Source organism: Arachis hypogaea, chromosome 1 (genome assembly GCF_003086295.3).
Source record: "Arachis hypogaea cultivar Tifrunner chromosome 1, arahy.Tifrunner.gnm2.J5K5, whole genome shotgun sequence".
NCBI classification, from domain to species: Eukaryota; Viridiplantae; Streptophyta; class Magnoliopsida; order Fabales; family Fabaceae; genus Arachis; species Arachis hypogaea.
The window spans coordinates 60,225,020-60,245,110 of record NC_092036.1 but is presented as its reverse complement, the minus strand read 5'-3'; positions in this window follow the sequence as shown (position 1 = coordinate 60,245,110).

Here is a 20,091-nt window from a genome sequence, read left to right as displayed (position 1 = left end):
AGGGAGTGGAGCTTGCAATTTCATTAAAGATACCTCCCCGTAAGTCGCCATCATCCTTCACAACATTCAAGTGGGTAAAATTCATATCCCATAGCTTTCTAATCCCACTTGAATATGGGCTACTAGAGACGGATGGTCAACTTAGAGCTCTTTGCGGCATTAAGAGCAAGAGGAAGATGGTCAGTGGTAAGAATTGTCCTGCAAGGTTCATCATGGTTGGAAGCTTTAAGTTTAAACGTAAAGGTTGGTACAGAGCTCAACTGAATGGGTCTAGGAAGTTGTTTGGCCGCTTACGTGAGAATTCAGACTGCTTGCCACCCGGATGGAACAATATTGCTCAACCAAAAGACGGGTGCAAAGGCAAGGTCTGGGACCCCGGAATCCATTCTACCAATCACCACTCTTGGGGCCTTGTCACTTGCTTTAACTTGCTTGAAGGCTTTCTGCGCCTTGTTTAGGATCCCGGAGGCTATTGAAAGTACAAACATTAGTGGGGATTCCTGGATCAATACAAGCATAAGCCACTATGACAGGAAGCTCATCAAATGTCCAACTTAAGGACTTTAACTAAAAGTGCTAGGTGGGAGACAACCCACCATGGTATGATCGTCCTTTTTCATTTTTATTTAGTTTTATTTGTTTTTGAATTTTATTTTATTTTGTTATATTGAACCTGGAATTTTGCATCTCATTCACATTAAGCATTGCATTCTGCATTTTGCATTTTTCAGTTATTAAAAAAAACAAAAGAGCGAGCACGCGACGCGACCGCATCAGCGACGCGTCCGCGTCGCAAGGAGATGAGAGAATAATAAATTGAACAGAGAGTTATGCAGGAGCAGGGCTGGAGGCGCGCTATTAGCACAAATTGACTCCACGCGAACGCGTCGATGACGCGTCCGCGTCATTTGAAAAAATAGCCTCCCACGCGACAGCGTCACCCACGCGGCCGCGTGACCTGAAATCGGCGTAAAAAGGGTGTATGGCCGAAACTTGAGCTGGAATTGGGCTGGACCCGTGCTAGTAGCACAAGCCCTGTCATGCGAACGCGTCACCCACGCGTCCGCGTCATATTGGAAATAAGGCCACCCGCGCGATCGCGTCGACCACGCGACCGCGTCACCCTGGATTTTGGCAATACTGACGTTTTGAACAGAGAGTTGTGCGGCCGCGAGGTTGCACTCGCGCCACTAGCACAAATTGAGTCACGCGATCGTGTGCCCCACGCGTCCGCGTCACCCAACCTTATCGCGCACCACGCGACCGCGTCGCCAGCGTCGCACAACCTATCCAGATTAGTGCCAATTTTCTTATCTTCTTTTTTCTAATCCTAATTTCTTCCTTCTCTATCCTTTCTCACTTTCTTTTTTCTTCTCATCCTTTTTCCCTCTCATTTTATTTTACTTCATTTATTTGCATATTTCATTCATTGCATTATTCTCATTGGTGTTGGAATTTTATTTGGATAAGTGCCTTATTTTATTTGAGCACGTGGCTACTCGGAGAAGAGATTTGACAATTGACATTTACTTATGGCTCTCATATACATTTGGATTACATTATTTTCATCCCTATTTTAACTTGCACACCCAATGTATTTGGGATTATCATTCACAATTGTCATCACTACACATGCTCTTTAATTTGGCACATTTATTACTTGATGCTTGAACTATGCCTCTCATGCCTATTATTTGCATGTTTTTACCCTCTTGCATCTAATTATTTTGAATTGCTATTTATTGTTGTCTTCCCTACATGTTGTAGCTACCATGTAGATGGACTATCATCTTTCCTTTGGCATTCTTTATCACTTGGAATTTCCTCCCTTCTGGTCTTAGTTTTATATATTTCACACTCTTTCTTTTTCTTCTTCCTTAGGCATGGGTACCAAGAAAGGAAAAGAGAAGGCCACTGACAAGACACCAGCAAGGAAAGGAACCAAGAGATCTCCAACTAAGGCACCTCCATCTACAAGCGTCAATTGGAGCAACCCGTCCACCTGCACATCTCAGCATGCACCGAGGACGGTGCAATCTTTAAGTGTGGGGAGGTCGATACCGATCTCCATGGGTTAGTTACTCCTTGACTCAACACCAATATTTTATTTTATTTGTTTGTTCATCGTTGCATTTGCATGTTTGTTTGATTTTTGTGCATATTTTACCACTTGGTTAAAGTAATATTTTCTTTTTCAAGAAACCTTTTAGAAAATTTCACTAATTTGAATAAAATTTAATGTTACACTTGTTTGAAGAGATATTATACTGGAACATGGTTTAGAACTCGAACACACAAAACCTGTGAGATTTTTGAGCCTATTTGAATTGGTTGCATTTTATCAACCAAAAAAAATTTATTTTTGGTGTGTGTTTTTCTCTCTAAAATTGTGATCTTTGTCCTGCTTGATTCTATATTTCCATTGTTTAATGTATGCATGCACTTATATGATTGAGGCCTTTGTTTCACTAAGCTTACATACCAATATGGCCTTAACGTTTTCATTATCTATTGCAAACCAATTTTGAGCCTATTTTACCCCTTTGTTCTTTATTTTAGCACATCATTAACTCTAAGCGAAAAACAATAATGTCCTTAATTTGAATCCTTGGTTAGCTTAGACTAGTGAGAATGCTTATGAATTAAGTGTGGGGAAGAGTGGGTTTGGAAACATCTGGTTTGAGAATTGAGTATGTTAGAATTTTATGAAAATGTGAAAAAAAATGTTTAGGACATGTTCATGCATTCAATAAATTAATCATATGCATTGAGAAAAAAAAGAAAAATAAAGGAGAAAAAGAAAAGAAAAAGAGCAAATAATAAAAGGGGACAAAATGCCCCAAAGTAAGTGGTGAAAGCAATGCATATGAGTTGTACTTGAAATTAGAATGTATGAATATGTGGAAAACATAGTTAATGGACAGTTAGGTTTGTATTATGATTACATGGATTGTCTAAAGTTAGGTGGAAAGTTTAAGTTAATTAAGGATTCAGATTTTAGTCCACTTGACCAAATACAATCCTACCTTGACCCTAACCCCATTACAACCCTTAAAAGACCTCTTGATTTGTGTATTTGTGCATTAAATTTATGTTGATTGTTAGATGAAGAGCAAGCCTTAGAAAGCAAGGTTAGTAAAGAATTGAGAGATCGAACCTTAAACACCTGAGTGATTAGAGTGTATACACTACCAGTAAGGGTTCGATGCTCAATTCCTTGTTCCCTGCTTTCATAAGCTATTTTCTTCTTACAAGTCTATTTGTGCTTCATTTTCATGATTTGAATTAGTGAAATCCAGTTGATATTTGTTCTTGAAAGATTTGTTTATTTTTAATCAAGTAAGTAGAAACATTTTGCATGTAGTTGCATTTATATAGATAGGTTGCATTTCATACATTCTACCATTCCTCTTCATCTTTATAGCTTCTTTTGAGCTTAGCATGAGGACATGCTATTGTTTAAGTGTGGGGAGGTTGATAAACCACTATTTTATGGTTTATCTTGTGCTCAATTGAGTGGTTTTCATTAACTCTTTACCCACTTATTCATACTATTTGCATGGTTTTATATTTCCTTCCTAATTATGTGTTTTGATTGAAAACATGCTTCTTTGATCTTATATTTGCTTATTATTAATCCTCTCTTATTACCATTAGATGCCTTGATATGTGTGTTAAGTGTTTTCAGAGATTACAGGGCAGGAATGGCTCAGAGGATAGAAAGGAAGCATGCAAAAGTGGAAGGAATACAAGAAGTTGGAGAAACTGCTAAGCTGTCCAACCTGACCTCTTCGTACTCAAACGGCTATAACTTTAGCTACAGAGGTCCAAACGACGCGGTTCCAGTTGCGTTGGAAAGCTAACGTCTGGGGCTTCGATTTGATATATAATTTGCTATAGCTGCACCGACGCCAGACGACGCGAACGCATAAGTCACGCGGACGCATGACCTGGCAGGAATGCAACCTGCGCGGCCGCGTGAGCCATGCGGCCGCGTCACTTTTCCGCGACCTGTACGGACCAGAAAGCGCTGGAAGTGACTTTTGGGCTGCTTTTGACCCAGTTTTCAGCCCAGAACACACAGATTAGAGGCTATAAAGTGGGGGAATGCATGTATTCATAATTATTCACTCATAATTCACTTTTCATGTTTTTAGATGTAGTTTTTAGAGAGAGATGTTCTCTCCTCTCTCTTAGGATTAGGATTTAGGACTTCTCTTAGTTTTAGGAGTGACTCTCAATTCTAGGTTCAATGTTCTTTGTATTTATTTATTTTCAATGTTCCTTTTTATTTATTTCCTCAATTTACTTTATGGATTCCTATGTTTAGCTCAACTTCTTTATTTGGCTACAACTACCCATGTTACTTTTGATATCTTTATTAGTGCTAATTGTGGTATTTCAGATTTATGATTGCTTTCTTTAATTTATGTTATTGGTGCTTATCCAAATTATTTTCATTCGAGTAGATTTTCTTCCCTTTTGGCTTTGGTTGAATAATTGGTGACCATAGAGTTATCAAACTCATTGTTGATTGAAAATTGGAATTCATCCACTTAACTTACCTTCATAGTTAGAGGTTAACAAAGTGGGAGAAAAATCCAATTCTCATTACAATTGATAAGGATAACCAGGATAGGACCTCCAGTTCCCATACCATGCCAAAAGTTTAATTTATAGTTATTTATTTATTTTTCTTATTATTTTTTGTGCAACATACTGCCCCTTACTTCCAAAACCCCAATTTTACCTTTTTCATAGCCAATAATAAGAACATACCTCCCTGCAATTCCTTGAGAAGACGACCCGAGGTTTAATACTCGGTTATCAATTTTAAAGGGGTTTATTACTTGTGACAACCAAAACATTTATGTGAAGGGACTTTTGAAGGTTTAGAAACTATACTTGCAACGAGGATTTATCCGCAAATTTCTAGACCATGCAAAAGTTCTCTCATCACCTCACTTTCAAATTCAAACACTTTTCCCTCCTAAACCCACCCAATTCCATTTGGCCACTCTCCCTCTCTTTCCCTATAAATACCCATCTTCACTCCTTCATTTTCACACATCACAAACACTCTCCTACCCCCTTGGCCAAATCTCTATCTGCCTCCATCTCCTCCATTTTCTTCTTTTTCCCCTTCTTTCTTTCTTCTTTTGCTCGAGGATGAGCAAACCTTTTAAGTTTGGTGTGGTAAAAGCATTAATTTTTTGTTTTCGATAGCCATTTATGGCACCTAAGGCCGGAGAAACCTCTAAAAAGAGGAAAGGGAAGGCAAAAGCTTCCACCTCCGAGTCATGGGAGATGGAGAGATTCATCTCCAAGGTCCATGAAGACCACTTCTATGAAGTTGTGGCCAAGAAAAAGGTGATCCCTGGGGTCCCTTTCATGCTAAAAAAGAATGAGTATCCTGAGATCCGACATGAGATCCGAAGAAGAGGTTGGAAAGTTCTCACCAACCCCATTCAACAAGTCAGAATCTTAATGGTTCAAGAGTTCTATGCCAATGCATGGATCACTAGGAACCATGATCAAAGTATGAACCCAAATCCAAAGAATTGGCTTATAATGGTTCGGGAGAAATACTTAGATTTCAGTCAGGAAAATGTAAGGTTGGCGTTTCACTTGCCAATGATGTAAGAAAATGCACGCCCCTACACTAGAAGGGTCAAATTTGATCAAAGGTTGGACCAAGTCCTCATGGACATATATGTGGAAGAAGCTCAATGGAAAATAGACTCAAGAGGCAATCCGGTTCAATTGAGAAGACCGGACCTAAGCCTGTGGCTAGAGGATGGTTGGAGTTCATCCAACACTCCATCATTCCTACTAGCAACCGATCTGAAGTGACTGTGGATCGGGCCATCATGATCCATAATATCATGATTGGGAGAAAGTGGAAGTTCATAAGATCATACCTCTAGAACTCTACAAGGTGGCTGACAAGTCCTCCACTTTGGCAAGGTTAGCCTTTCCTCATCTCATTTGTCACCTATGCAATTTGGTTGTGATTGACATAGAAGGAGATATCCTCATTGAAGAGGACAAGCCCATCACTAAGAAAAGGATGGAGCAAACAAGAGAGCCCACTTATGGACCTCACCAAGAGCATGAGGAAATTCCTCATGAAATCCCTGAGATGCCTCAAGGGATGCATTTTCGTCCACACAACTATTGGGAGCAACTCAACACCTCTTTGGAAGGCTTGAGTTATAATATGGACCAACTAAGGGTGGAGCACCAAGAGCACTCCATCATTCTCCATGAGATTAGAGAAGATCAAAGAGCTATGAGGGAGGAGCAACAAAGGCAAGGAAGAGACATAGAGGAGCTTAGGCGCTCCATTGGATCTTCAAGAAGAAGAACTAGCCGCCATCACTAAGGTGGACCCGTTCTTTGATTTCCTTGTTCTTATTTCTCTGTTTTTCGAATTTGATGCTTTATATTTGTCTATGTTTGTATCTTCAATACATAATCATTAGTGTCTAGTGTCTATGTCTTGAAGCTATGAATAATTCCATGAATCCTTCACCTCTCTTAAATAAAGAATGTGCTTAATTACAAAAGAACAAGAAGTACCTGAATCTCAAATTTTATCTTGAAATTAGTTTAATTATTTTGATGTGGTGGCAATACTTTTTGTTTTCTGAATGAATGCTTGAACAGTGCATATTTTTTATAGTGAAGTTTATGAATGTTAAAATTGTTGGCTCTTGAAAGAATGATGAAAAAAGAGAAATGTTATTGATAATCTAAAAAATCATGAAATTGATTCTTGAAGCAAGAAAACGCAGTGAAAAAAATGGTGAAAAAAAGAAAGAAAGAAAAAGAAAAAGAAAAAGCAAGCAGAAAAAGCCAATAGCCCTTTAAACCAAAAGGCAAGGGTAAAAAGGATCCAAGGCTTTGAGCATTAATGGATAGAAGGGTCCAAGGAAATAAAATCCAGGCCTAGGCAGCTAAATCAAGCTGTCTCTAACCATGTACTTGTGTCATGAAGGTCTAAGTGAAAAGCTTGAGACTGAGTGGTTAAAGTCATGATCCAAAGTAAAAAGAGTGTGCTTAAGAACTCTGGACACCTCTAACTAGGGACTTTAGCAAAGCTGAGTCACAATCTGAAAAGGTTCACCCAGTTTTGTGTCTGTGGCATTTATGTATCCGGTGATAATACTGGAAAACAAAGTGCTTAGGGCCACGGCCAAGACTCATAAAGTAGCTGTGTTCAAGAATCAACATACTAAACTAGGAGAGTCAGTAACACTATCCAAAATTCTGAGTTCCTATAGATGCCAATCATTCTGAATTTCAAAGGATAAAGTGAGATGCCAAAACTGTTTAGAGGCAAAAAGCTACTAGAGCCGCTCATCTAATTGGGACTAAGTTTCATTGATATTGTGAGATTCATTGTATATTCTCTTCTTTTTATCCTATTTTGTTTTCAGTTGCTTGGAGACAAGCAACAATTTAAGTTTGGTGTTGTGATGAGCGGATAATTTATACGCTTTTTGGCATTATTTTTAGGTAGTTTTTAATAGGATCTAGCTACTTTTTAGTATATTTTTATTAGTTTTTATGCAAAAATCATATTTCTGGACTTTACTATGAGTTTGTGTGTTTTTCTGTGATTTTAGGTATTTTTTGGCTGAAATTGAGGGACTTGAGCAAAAATCTGATTCAGAAGCTGAAAAAGGACTGCTGATGCTGTTGGATTCTGACCTCCCTGCACTCGAAATGGAATTTTTGGAGCTATTGAAACCCAAATGGCGCGCTCTCAATTTCGTTGGAAAGTATACATCCAAGGCTTTCCAGCAATATATAATAGTTCATACTTTGCTCGAGTTTTGACGACGCAAACTGGCGTTCAAACGCCAATTTCCTACCCTATTCTGGCGTTAAACGCCAGAAACAGGTTACAAGCTAGAGTTAAACTCCCAAAATAGGCTATAAACTGGTGTTTAACTCCAAGAAAAGTCTCTACACACGAAAGCTTCAATGCTCAGTCCAAGCACACACCAAGTGGGCCCGAAAGTGGATTTTTGCATCATTTACTTGTTTCTGTAACCCTAGTAACTAGTATAGTATAAATAGAACTTTTTACTATTGTATTAGACATCTTGGATGCTGGGATCACTTTTAGTCCCTAGACATTGGGGGCTGGCCTCACGGCCATGCCTGGACCATCATCACTTATGTATTTTCAAGGTGGAGTTTCTACACACCATAGATTAAGGTGTGGAGCTCTGCTGTTCCTCGAGTATTAATGCAATTACTACTGTTTTCTATTCAATTCATGCTTATTCTTGTTCTAAGATATCCATTCGCACACAAGAACATGATGAATGTGATGATTATGTGACGCTCATCATCATTCTCAACCTATGAACGCGTGCCTGACAAACACTTCCGTTCTACCTACAAACGAGCTTGAATGCATATCTCTTAGCCTCCTGGTTCACGATCAGAGTCTTCGTGGTATATGCTAGAATCAATTGGCAGCATTTTTGAGATCCGAAAAGTCTAAACCTTGTCTGTGGTATTCCAAGTAGGATTTGGGATAGGATGACTGTGATGAGGTTCAAACTCGCGAATGTTGGGCGTAGTGACAGATGCAAAAGGATCACTGGATCCTATTCCAACATGAGTGAGAACTGACAGATGATTAGCCGTGTGGTGATAGCACATTTGGACCATTTTCACTGAAAGGACGAACGGTAGCCATTGACAATGGTGATCCCCCAACATACAGCTTGTCATAGAAAGGAGTATGAAAGATTGGATGAAGGCAGTAGGAAAGTAGAGATTCAGAAGGAACAACGCATCTCCATACGCTTATCTGAAATTCCCACCAATGAATGACATAAGTATCTCTATCTTTATTTTATGTTTATTTATCTTTTAATTATCAAAACTCCATAACCATTTGAATCCGCCTGATTGAGATTTATAAGATGACCATAGCTTGCTTCAAGCCGTCAATCTCCGTGGGATCGACCCTTACTCACAAAAGGTTTATTACTTGGACGACCCAGTGCACTTGCTGGTTAGTTGTGCGAAATTGTGAAAAAGAGTTGAGATTACAATTGTGCGTACCAAGTTGTTGGCGCCATTGAGATCACAAATTTCGTGCACCAGTATGTAAAAATTTTATCTGTATGTTTATTTGCATTTTTGTGTACATCATGGACTAAAATGAGTATCTAAAGAGAGTTCAATCGGCAGATGTCTGGGATATAGGAAATCCTATTTATCAATGTCAACGCTGTAAAGTATGGATGTGGTCTAGAGAAAGGCTTGCTAAATCCAAACAGTTGTCCCAACCAAGTTTTCATTATATTATATGGAAGGAAAGATCGAGCTTCTTATACTTTTTATGCCTCCTGATGAGCTCATTCAGCTTTATACTGGAGAAGATCAAAGAAGTATTCATTTCGTAAAAAATAAAAGGACATTTAATTCAATGTTTTGTTTTACATCAATAGCCAAAAAAATTGACCGTGGGGTGAATAATGGGACTGCTCCCCCAATTTTTAAGCTTAAGGGTCAAAACTACCAAAGAATTGGTAGCTTACTTCCTCCTGATAGTTTGCAACCAACATTTTCCCAACTATATATCTATGACATAGAAAATGAGATTGATAATCGAATATGCACACTTCGGTATTTTTTATGCAACCAGTCAAACTTTTCAGTTATTTCTTATCCGTGAGAGAAAATAACATAAATTTTTTTTTTTGCAGTTCCAATGAAGCTATAAATGAGAGGGATAGGGAAATTGTGGCAATGTTAAGAAACATGCTAGACAAATATAATAGTTTGGCAAAGAGTTTTTACTATGCAAGAGATAGGTACCAATAGAAAAATTGCACAAACATAAAGCTTAAGTTGATTAGTAAAAGGACTACAAATGGCAGGACATAGAACTTGCCATCTGCATCTGAAATGCTGCGTTGATTGTTGGCGATGTCGAACAACTTAGCAAAGATAGAGATATTATTATAGAGAGTCAATCTAGAAAGCTCCAGCGGATTGATATTTTTCATCCATCTTATTTAGCCTTGCAATATCCATTGTTGTTTCCGTATGGGGAGGATGGATTTCGTTTGGGTATTGCAACATCAGATTCTATCTCTACTCGGCCTACAAAGAAAAACAAAACAATCACTTTGCAACAATTCTTTGCTTTTCGACTACAGAAAAGGACGGGTGAATCTCCGTTAATTCTGATATCAAAGAGATTATTCCAACAGTTTTTGGTAGATGCCTACATAATAATGGAATCAGAGAGGTTAAAATTTTTTAAGTGTAAACAACCACAGTTGAGGGTTGATAAATACAAATGTCTGCATGAAAGTCTTATAAATGGGGATGTAGATGCTGCAAGGCTTGGAAAAAGAATCATTCTTCCTAGTACTTTTACCGGTGGACCTAGGTATATGATGAATAATTGTAAAGATGCATTTACAATTTGCAGATATGCAGGATATCCTAGCTATTTTATCACTATGAACTGTAACCCTGAATAGGATGAGATAAAAAGAGAAGTGACTACCATTGGATTGAAGGCAGAAGACCGTCCTGATATATTATGTCGAGTTTTCAAGATCAAGTTTGATGGTTTGATTGATGACCTAAAAGAGGAAAAAATCTTTGGCAAAATTTTGGGATGTAAGTATGTGTTTATGCAACGCTTTATTAAAATCTTATGTTGTAATGCTTTGCTCATTTGTCTTTTTCAATTTTTTAGACGTTTGCACTGTAGCGTTTCAAAAGAGAGGGCTTCCGCATGCACATATCCTTTTATTCATGAGTAACGAGTTCAAGCCACAAACACCAGATGACATAGACAAACATATAACAGCTGAGATTCCTGATAAAAATGAAAGGCAAAATCTACATGGAGCTTTTCAAAGTTACATGGTACATGGTCCATGTGGTCCGTACAACAAGAATTCACCTTGCATGAAGAATGGATCCTGTTCAAAGTTCTATCCTAAAGAGTTTAGACAGCGAACACTCATTAATGAAGCCAGATTTCCCAAATATAGGCGTACTGATAATGGTTGAACAGCAAAGAAAAGAGAATGTGTACTAGACAATGAGTTCATTGTTTCGTATAATCCAAAATTGTTGCTTAAGTTCGGGTGCCACATAAATGTGGAATACACATGCCAAACAAGTTCTATTAAGTATCTGTTTAAGTATGTACACAAGGGTAATGACCGCGTAACAGCTACTCTATACAATGCTGGTGATCCGTCAGAAGCCACACAAGTTGTTGACGAAATTAGGAATTACTACGATTGTAGGTACATTTTGGCATGTGAGGCAGTCTGGCGTCTATTTGGATATGAAATCCAAGAGAAAGAACCATTTGTGATTAGACTTCCATTCCATTTGGAGGATGAGCAACTTGTGGTTTATGGTGAAACTTCTAATGTGAATGATATCGTCGAAAGAGCAATATTTCATAAGTCCACATTTTTGGGATGGATGGCGGCGAACATGTCATGTCCCTATGCTCAAAGTCTGACTTATGTTGAGTTTCCAACCAAGTTTGTTTGGAAGGACGATTCTTCAAAGTGGTTTCGTTTTTCTCACCACTTTCTTTGAAATTTAAAATGTTAGGCTCAACTGGAACTAAGTTTCTAATTCTAGAGAAGCTTTGATGTGCGCTTCCAACATTGATAATAGCACGAATGACATTCACAGAATGCCCATTATCCAAGATAAGTGAATTATGCATCAAATGGAGTTTCCTTTTCCAATGATGAATTCAGCGTAGGTCCTCTCTAGTGTTACTATCGTTTATTCTGGTTATTGAAGGAATGACATATTCAATAAAGGGTTTAATCCCATAAAATTACAAGGTATAAGCCATAATTAATAAGGATGAAGTGATTTCTGCCATAATTAATAAGGATGAAGTGATTTCCGCCATAATTTAATCCCTCAAACTCACACACACGCACATTTTAGAGATTTTCTGACTCTATTTCGAGTTAAATTATGTAGCTTTCCTTCCATTTTTAGTTTTTTTTTATCATTTATAGTTTCATAACTTATGTTCATTGCAAGACTTCGTTTATTTTTCTTTATTTCATTATTTTCATTCTCAATTTGTTGTTAAATTCTTCAAACCTTTGTGAAGAATCGTTGTAGTTCTTAATACTTTAAAATTATGCAAATTTTGTTCTATTTTTATAATCAATATAATTATTTATTTGTGTGGTTATGATTCTATATATTTTTATGATTTTTTCATTGACAATATAAATTTTGATGTACGTGTTTCACTCAATTTTTTGGTATGATTCGATAGGTGTCCAATCAAGTTTGTATCAAGATCTCAATTTGGGGAGCAAATGCGACTTCTCTGAAAGAGAGTGAGCTCGAACCAAGAATTACTTAGTAATAGTGTTGAAATTACTAGTGGCAGATTTATAATGAAGGAAGTAAATGACTAAATTACTTAAATAAAGAAAAACTCAACAAATAAAAAGTGTAAAAATTTAAATGAAAGCAGAATAACAACAAAAATACAAAGAAATTAAAAAAATAATCAAATAAACAAAAGAAAATAAATTAAAAATTGACTTCTAATGCTCACATGCACTTGTACTCCATGTTCTTTCTTTACTTTTCGAAGACCGAAAATTTTATGAATTTACGTGATGATCTAGTCATGTAGTGTTTTTGATTGAAGTCCTCCTAAACCTTTAGAATTCCTCATATTTATACATCACAAGGATGAATTAGCTCCTGAATAATCTTTGATCACGACTTGATTCCTCTTTTTTTTTTTTCTCAAACCACAACCTTGTCTAAAGGATTCTCATGATAATTCTCCACATTCTATCTTGCCTAGTCCTTCAAATCTCATGTTCTGACGTGTCCATATTTATTACATGACATTTTTCTAGTTTCCACCCTATTTTCTCGACCCCTCACATTATTAGACTTTTGATCTATAATTGAAGAAGAATTTCTCTACAGCTAAACCATTCATGCGACACTTTCGACCTCCTATGACTTCTGATCAAACCTTTTTATAGGTCGAAATTCGTGCTAATAATACGTAAAGGTGATATTTATAGGAGGAATAAATTTCGCTCCTACACATTAGAATTCAAACCACAATTTGTATTTTGTTCAATCTTTTTCATTTGCAAATCGTAAAATATATACAAGACTATGAATATATTAAAAGACAAACTATTCAACTTACGTTTATACAGGGATCTCGAGTACACCGCTGGATTGAGAATATCCTTAGTATATTCCTCAGTCTGTACACTTTGTGTTGAGAAGATGCTGCGTGTGATGAGAAAAAGAACCTTCGCTCTCATGAAGATAATCATTAATCACCATCAGAATTCTAAGAGAATTTTTTATTAATAAAGTCTGTTAATCGCAACAATTGGAGGGCTAATTCCTTCCTAAAGTGAAAATAATGATAACAATAATAATTAATAACTTCTCAATTGTTGTGTAAGCAAAAAGCCAAGCTAGTGAAATACTTAGGTATAATTATAATCTAGGAGAATTTTAGTATACAGATCAAAGTTGGTACAGATTTAAAGATTTGTTTACATCACACTTTTTAAAGCCACACTTTAAACCGTAACTCTTCACAAAGAAAAGCGTCACCTAATGGAAAAAAGTAAATTAGAAGATTTAAGAGAAGAAATAATCAAGTTATCGAAATTAATAGACCAAAAATTAATGATTTTAACTAATGTTAACTGTAATGACACCGAATTCTTAAAATCAATACAAAATGATTTTTCTCAAAATTTTTATTTTACTATGTTTTATTGAAGGACTTCAAAAACCTGAAAAAACTTATTTTTCACACGGAATTTCTAAAAAATGTTATCATGGAAATGATTCCCCACATCTTTATCATACTTTTAACCCACAATTAAATTCTATAGTAGATATGCTTGAAGAAATATTAGTATCCATAAAATTTCAAAGAAATAAAGAAAAAGAGAATCCCAAAGAAGAAAAATTTTAAAATATAATCAACATAACAGATCTAAAAGTAAAACCACCACTAAAATTATGAATATTGAAGAAAAGTTAGAAGAAGTTACAATGCTTTTTAAACAATTAAAAATGGCTCAAGAAAATAATATTATGGAACAAGGATTTCAAATAGAAGAAGAATTAGTAAATTCTGAAAATATAGAAAATGAAGAACACATCCTAGATTATTCAAGTGACGAAGAACCAGCAATTCCAATACAAGTAAAAAATGAAGCTAGAACATCTAAAGATAACCAATCTCAATATAAATGGGAAACAGGTTTTGATAATTATACTTTTAAAAAAGGGTTTATAAATAAAGATTCAAAATATACAAAAATACCATCAAAGTACGTTCCTAAAATCCAAGAAATGGAAGGAGAAACAATGCTTGATTTAGACTGTAAAAAGAATGAAAAAGAAATTTTCGAAAAGTGGTTGAATTCCTTTTTATTAGAAGCTTTTACTAATCCAAAGCTTAGTGAATTGTCTGGAAGAGATATTTAGAATTACATAGGATTTCATACTAAAGGAACTATAAGAGATTATATGACATCAATAGAAAACCAAATAATAGAAGATTTAGCAACAAAAATAACAGCTTATGATAAGATATTATATATAATGATGATTCTATATAAAGAATTTTTTGGAAAAAATATTATAGATCATAAACAAGAAGTCTATAATAAAGAATATCAAGAAGCAAAAAACCATTTAGCTAATATCCAGATATATGATCTATGTAATGTGGAATCTTATATATGTGAATATAGAATACATTATTACAAATTAAAAGAAGAAGATAAAAATCATTATCTTAGTATGTATATAACAAAACTTCCATATCCTGCTAATGAATTCATAATGGGAAGATTTATAAGAGAAATAAATAGAGGGACAATTGAAAATAATTTTGGTGGAGCAACCGCTGCAATAAGAGAGGAAATAAAAGAGCGTTGTATGCAAGAAGCAACACAAAAAAGATTTGCAAATATAATTAGAATCTGCTGTCAGGATAATGAAGAGATACCCCAAAAATATGGGCTTAATAAAAATTTTCAGAGAAAGAGAAAATATCAATTTAGAAAAAGAAAATACTATCCAAACTGGAGAAAAAAGAGGTATTTTAGAACAAGAAATAACAATAAAAACAAAAGGCAAAAAAGTGACTATTGCCCAAATAAAAAAGAAAACTGTAAGTGCTGGTATTGCCAAGAAGAAGGACATTATGCAAATGAATGTCCGAAAAAGAAGGATAAAAAAGATCTTACTAAACAAATAGAAATTGCTAAGTCTTGTTTTATGGAACCTTTAGAGGAATCTGATGATAACCTAGACTATATTTTTGAATATGTCTCAGAAACAGACTCAGAGACTGAGTAATAATGCCACATTTATTACTATAAAAATAACAGAAAAATTTATAAATGCTTTTATAGATTCTGGAGCAACACAATGCTTTGCTAGTTCAAACATAAAACTTGATTGGAAAAAATTAAAGAAACCATTAAGAGTTAGAATAGCTGACAAATCAATACATAAAATTGACCAAAAAACAGAGATGACTGAAATTTTTATTCAAAATTATAGGTTCATTGTTCCATCTATATATATGTTAGATTCTGGAATGGATTTTATCATAGGAAATAACTTTTTAAAACTATATCATCCATTCATTCAAGAATTAACATATATAGTTTTAAAAGCTCCACATGATTCTTCAATAAATCAAAAATCAAAACGTATAAAAATACCAACTACTACTATAGATAAGATCTTAAAATTTAAAATATTTTCTATATTAGAAACATGTTATTTAAATTTATACTTTCAGATAAACATTCCAAAAAATAATCTTGAAATAAAGATAGAGGAACTTTTGGATGAAATTTGTGCTGAAAATCCGTTAGATATTAAAAATACAAATAACGAATTAGTAAGCATTAAATTAAAAGATCCTATAAAAGAGATAAATGTTCCAAATAAAATTCCTTATTCTGCAAGAGATAGAGAAGAGTTCTCTTTAGAATGTAGAGATCTTTTGGAAAAAGGAATTATAAGATTAAGTAAAAGTCCTCATGCAGCTCCAGCCTTTTATGTCGAAAACAATAATGAAATTAATAGAGGAAAACGAAGAATGGTTATTAACTATAAGAAGATGAATGAAGCAACTATTGGTGATGCTCATAAACTTCCAAGAAAAGATTATATTTTAGAAAAAATAAAAGGAGCGACTTGGTTTTCATCTCTTGATGCAAAATCAGGATATTGGCAACTTCGTTTAGACGAAAAAACAAAGAAATTAACTGCTTTTACTTGCCCAACAAAAGAATCAACAAGTGTGTTACTCTATGAATGGAATGTATTACCATTCGGATTAAAACAAGCTCCAGGTATTTATCAAAGATTTATGGAAGAAAATCTAAAAGAGTTAAATGAATTTGTTTTAGTGTACATTGATGATATACTAATTTTTACAAAACAGGATAAAGAAGATCATCTTCAAAAATTATTAATAGTTTTAGAAAGATGTAAGGAAAAAGGACTAGTTCTTAGCAAAAAGAAAGCAAGAATAGCAAAACAAGAAATAGAATTTCTTGGATTAATTCTATCCACTCAAGGAAAGCTAAAACTTCAGCCAAATGTCCTAGAAAAGGTAAATTTATTCCCTAATAAGATAGAAGATAGAAAACAATTACAAAGATTTTTAGGATGTATAAATTATATTTCTGATCAAGGATTTTTAAAGAATATAACAGAATGCACTAAAAGCTTATTTCCAAAAATAAGTACTAAAAAAGAATGGAAATGGGATGAAAAAGACAGTATGCAAATTCAAAGGATTAAACAATTATGTGAAAAACTTCCAGAACTTTATATTCCAAAAGAAAATGACTACTTAATAGTAGAAACAGATGCTTCAGACATAACCTGGTCAGGATGTCTAAAAGCTAAGAAAGCTATAAAAAGTTTGGAACAAGAAAAAGAATCACTAGATTCTAAATATTCCCCAAAGGAATTACTTTGCAGGTATATTTCAGGGACTTTTACTCCAACAGAACGGAGATATACCACTCATGAAAAGGAAACTCTAGCAGCAATTAAATCTCTTAAGAAATGGAAAATTGATTTACTACCCAGAGAATTTACATTAAGGATAGATTCAAGTTATCTAACAGGTTTCATACGATATAATTTAAAAGTTGATTATAATCATGGACGATTGGTAAGATGGCAATTATTTTTGTTACAATATCCAATAAAAATTGAATATATTAAAGGTGACAAAAATGTTATTGCAGATACATTAACAAGAGAATGGAGTTCGTCTACAACACATTAGATCAAGAAATTCAGAAATACGAAGAAGAACTTGAAAAATGCAAGCATTGTCAGCAAATAAGGATACAGATCAAATCCCTCAAAAAGGCCATCGAAGCAATGAAATCAACACAACAACCAAAACCATCAGAGTTCAGCCAGCTAAGCGTGGTGGACAAATCAGGTGAAAAAATTCCAGAAAATAAAACAATTGCTGAAATTATTAAAAAATCCACCCAAGATAAAAAATATTATGTAATTTATAATGGCCCCATGAAAGGAGTATATGATGCCTGGGAAAAAGCAGCACCATTTACACATCAATCAAGGATAATTCATAAAGGAGGGTTTTTAACACTGGAAGAAGCAAAGGAATCTTTCAGGGAATATGAAGCTCTTCATCCAGAGCAAACCCTAAAAAGAGTAGATAAAGCTCCAATTCAAACCCAGAGAACAGAAATAATAAGAAACATTCCTACAAGGGCCGAAATCAAGGAAAAGAAAAGGGTCTGTAGATCAAATCTCAGAGAAACCCTTAACATAGTCCTAAATTGGACTGAAGAAAAAAGGGCAATCTTGGGATATTATCCTATTGCCAAAGAACAGCTAACAAAGCTGGTTATATTTCCAGAGGCTTCACCATCTGACACCTATCAGTTTTTCCAGTATGGATTAATTGATACAATTTTAATTTTTAATGATTTGAAAATTATTAGTGAGTTTCCTGCAGGATTTATTGATGCAGTAAAGAGATTTAAAAATATGATTGACAACGTAAATCCAAGGGATATATCCCTAAAATTTACGAATAGTCAACCTATTTTTAATGAAGAAGAAGAATGCTTGGTTCCAGCACATCAAGTAATCTTCATGTCCGTCTTCCCAGGAAATTTTCAACCAATTGATCAAGTTCAAGATTTAACAATCTACAGTCATGAAGGAAGACTAGCCAGCACACTAGCAAGGGTCTTCGAAAGAACTCAAAAGATAACAAGAGAATCTCACACAAGAATCAATTATAAAAGCAGAAATACTTTGCTTGTGTCCAGTAAAAGGAATGAAATTGAAGAAAGAGAGATGAGACTCTTAGTGGAATTTGAATCAGCATTCTACAACTTATCTGGACTCTTAGAAAAGCTCTCCGAAGGGATAAAGAGGAATCTCTGCTATTTGATAAAAGACAGAGAAGACCACAAGTGCCAGCTATGTGTCTCAGAGTTATCTGAAGAAAGCAATAATGAAACGGAATCAGCCCACATGATAAAGGAAGAAGACAACGCATCTGAAGGTCACATGATGAAAGAGGAGGACTGCACATCTGAAGCATCTCTCAATATTATTGCGTAGTGACGTAAGCGCTTAGGTCATAGAGCACCAACAATGTAGCTGGTGCAAGATAATAAACAATGACGTAAGCAATGACGTCATAAGAAGGGTAAGGATGGGAGTTGTCCATCAGACCCAACCATTATAAATAGGTTGCTTAGGCAATTGAAGAAGGCATCAAACAATAGAAAGCAGAAGGCTAAGAGTACTCATATGCCAGGAGAGCAAGGAGGAAGCGGCCGATGCAATTCTATAGTTTGAAGAAGAATTCCCTTAGGAAAAACCAATTCTAAACTCCCCTCTGGAGTTAGTATCTACAATCTCCCCTCTGGAGATAAAAACATCTTATGTAAAATATTCTAAATAAAGGAAGTTTTTCTCCAGAAAGGTACGCCTTTATCTTAATCTCATAGTTATGAATTATTTAGAAAGTTTAGAATTAACGGAAGAATCTGATTATTATAGATTATCTGCCTTATTAGACAATGAAAAACAGGCTGTTCTAAAAACATAATTAAACCTTAAATCAAATAAAAATTTTAACAAACAAAATCTTTTAAAAGAAGTTTTTAATAGAAAAAATATAATATACTATGGAAAAATTCAACTTGAAGCCCCTATAAAGATAAAATCTGCTAATGGAGAACTTGAAATAGCCTTGATAAATGATGAAAAATTGAGTAAACAGATTGAGAAAATTAAGGATCAACAAAAAAGATCTAAAATTGGATGGATTCATATTAGTACTATACAAGTCTTAATCAAATCTACATATATGAAAGGAATTAATTCACCAATAAGTTTAGCAATCTGTGACAAAAGAATTACTGATGACCCAATTGATCAAATAATTGGAATTGTTCATGGAAACTTGGCAAACGTAAATGTTAAATTCAATGCCCATCTTGGATATGCTATACCTTTATCAACTGAAAATCTTGGAAGATCTATAAGTTTGGCTTATAAATTTCACAGAAAGAATCTAATGGAATAAGACGATGAACCATTTTCAATTACATATGCAATAAATTATGCTTTAACAAATAGTCATCATAGTATAATATTTAAAAACAGAGAAAGAATTTATGTCGATGAATTATTTCAGAAAATTGTAAAGACAGAAATACCAAAATATAAAGCTATTGAAAACCTAGTTCTTTTACTAAAAGAACCATCCGGAAAATTAGTTTCATCAAATTTTCAAATAAGAGAATCCAAAATTAATAGCCCTTTAAGTTTATCTAAGTTAAAGATTAAAGAAGAAAATTCTGAAATAAAAGAATTAACAAAAAAGGTCGAAAAATTAAATGAAACCCTAAACACTAAGCTATGACAATAAATAAAGAAAAAATATATGTAACCTATCAAGACAAGAAACAAGAGCTCTTTGAAAGAAAAAATCGGTTGAATTAT